General features: G+C 29.4%; 1 non-coding gene across 1 annotated transcript; it reads left to right on the forward strand.

Annotated features, from left to right (window-relative positions):
• Positions 1 to 1551: 1551 nt before the first annotated feature.
• TRNAA-AGC (transfer RNA alanine (anticodon AGC)) lies at positions 1552 to 1624 on the forward strand. Its single transcript has one exon. It is a non-coding gene; the product is annotated as a tRNA-Ala (tRNA).
• The last annotated feature ends 1191 nt before the right edge of the window (positions 1625 to 2815 follow it).

A 2815-nucleotide genomic window follows, 5' to 3' on the forward strand; every position in this document is an offset into this window, starting at 1 on the left:
ATTCAATTACGAATATCATTTTCTTTACTTTTTATGTCTTGTACATGTCCAATTTGTAATAAAAATGTGATTAATTCTTTTAAAAAATCGCTTATTAAGTTGTACAAGCCGTTGAATTGTACTGAAATGAAGTGGACCAACTGCAGGAACTGACTTAAATATTAAGTTAATGAATCCCTAAGCCTAAGGACTTATTAAATTATTTAGATCAATAAAAAAAAATGTAGAGAGTTTTGGAAAGGACGTGGAAGTAACATGGAACATGGACTTGCCAAAATACAGTAAAGGGAAATAAATCTTGGGAGCTATTTTGTATGGAGATTGACTATTGCCTTGTATTGGAGGTTACGAATTCGCACATGTAAAACGTTAATAGTTATCGTATGTCAATTTTTAATATATATATATATATATATATATATATATATATATATATATATATATATATATATAATATTATTTATTGAAAAATACTGAGATTAGTCCACTAGTTCATATAAACATATTAGTCCAACGATCCAAATTGAATCTGGGCCGATCTGACGGTCACGGCTTCATTTCGTATTTTAATTTTAATTTAGGCTTTCATTTTTCTCATCAATGAGCACCTAATAAAAATATTTAAAAAAAATTTGAAAAAACGAAAATGATTAAAATACTCTTAAAACTTTTCAGGAGTATTTTGATCAATTTATTTCTTACAAATTATTTTTTTGATATTTTTATTAGATTCTCTTATTTTTTAAGAACACACGTCTAAAATTTCAAGTTATTTGGATTTTTTGAAAAAAAATTAAAATTAAAATACGAAATGTGATCGTGATCGTCAGATTGTTCCAGATTCAATCTGGACATTGGGTTCATATATTCATATAAGCTAGTGAGCTAATCTCAGTATTTTCTTTATTTATATATTTAAATTTATACATAAATTGCTTTTCTTTTATCTACAGCTAATCTGACCAACTCTAACAAGTCGACATCCAAGCCTAATGACTTGTACTCAACATAGGTCCGGATCGGATCTAGGTCCAACTAGGCCCCAATTAAGTCAGTTACAAGACAGTATCATCCAGGACCAACCGACCCATAGACACCCCAATAAGCAACTAGTTCATAACACCATACAGGTTACGTTTTGAAAGAATATATAAAGCGACCATTTACTTTTAATACAAAGAGGTCACAACCATTCTTGTACATCAAATTTCAATTCAAATGGTTGTAAGTATACTTGTGACTAAACTCAAAGTCCAACAAAAAATTTATTGAACTTCATGACATATCTCAAGCCATCTAATTAGACATCTAATGGCTATGATTAATTATGACCTCTTTGTAGTAAAGATAAATGATCTTATGGTATACAAGTCCTAAGCTTTTACTTACAAAAGAGTATTTTTTTTTACAAAAACAAGTCCACCTCAATAAAAGAAAATACTTCAGAATTTTATTTGCAAAAGTTTTAGTACTCCCACATGTGCAGGGACACAAGGAAGAGTATTTTGAAAACATTTAAACTTTACTTCTGTGGATCCTAATCAAGTACTAGGGGATGTAGCTCAGATGGTAGAGCGCTCGCTTAGCATGCGAGAGGTGCGGGGATCGATACCCCGCATCTCCAAATTTTTTTAAGTAATTCAATTTTTTAATATCTTATTTTTAAGTAGTTCAATTTTTTAATATCTTATTTTTAAGTAGTTCAATTTTTTAATATCTTATTTTAGGGCTTGGTATGGGTGAACAAGAATTTCGTTTCTTAATTTAAATTTTTATTTCAAAATAATATTTGCATGAAATTTGGGTTGTAACTTCATTTTTATCAGCAGAGTTGAATAAAAATAATAAAAAAATATTTTGAATAAGAAATATTGATCAAAATGAATTTAGAAGTATTATGGTTCTTTTTATTTAAAATATTACTTCATCATTTTTATTTATTTAGAATTAAAAAAAATACAGCAACACATCAAATTTTAGATAATATCTTATTTAAATAAAAAATACAAGATTAATTTTTTGCCATTCGATATGGCCTCAAAAAAATCTCAACCATTGGAACGGTGCACAAGCACCCTTCCACTGTGCACAGGAGGTGGTGGACAGGCTACTTTTTTTTTTGCCCTTCGATATGGCCTTACAAATCTCAACCATTGGAACGGTGCACAAGCACCCTTCCACCGTGCACATGAGATGGTACATAAAAATTTAAAAAACAATATAATCAGTGCATCCCAAAATATTAAATAGAAGTCCTAGGCTCTTAGTACCAAGTAAAAATAGGTCATAAACTTTGGTTTGAAAGTGGCCACAAGAGCGATTAATGGTGATTATCAACTAATGTGCATTCGAACACATACAGGAAAATTATAGCCGATTGGAAGGAACTAAAATATAAAATGTATGAATTTATTTGAATTTTGGGATGTTCACTTTAATCAATTGGGAGCACATAAAAAAAAGCAAAAAATTATATTTAATTTAAAATATAAAATTGATCAAAATACTCCTAGACCTGAGACATAGGTATGCAAAATTTCATGTTAATCCAAGCCATGAAAAAAACTTGAAATCAAAATATTATATACAATAGGGGCTTATTTTATTTCCTTATAATATAAACCGTTCTACGGTGCTCGTGCACCATTTGAGGGTCCACATGATATTGAGGGTCCACATGTTTGAGGGTTGATAAACATGATATGAACGGTATATATACATATACACAAGATGCATATATACATATACAGACATATATACATAATCTACACAAAGATATATATAAATAAAGAGAGAGAGAGAGAGATAGAGAGAG

This window comes from Amborella trichopoda, chromosome 1 (assembly GCF_054954075.1).
Source record: "Amborella trichopoda isolate Santa Cruz 75 chromosome 1, AtrichopodaSantaCruz75HAP2 v2.0, whole genome shotgun sequence".
Lineage (NCBI taxonomy): Eukaryota > Viridiplantae > Streptophyta > Magnoliopsida > Amborellales > Amborellaceae > Amborella > Amborella trichopoda.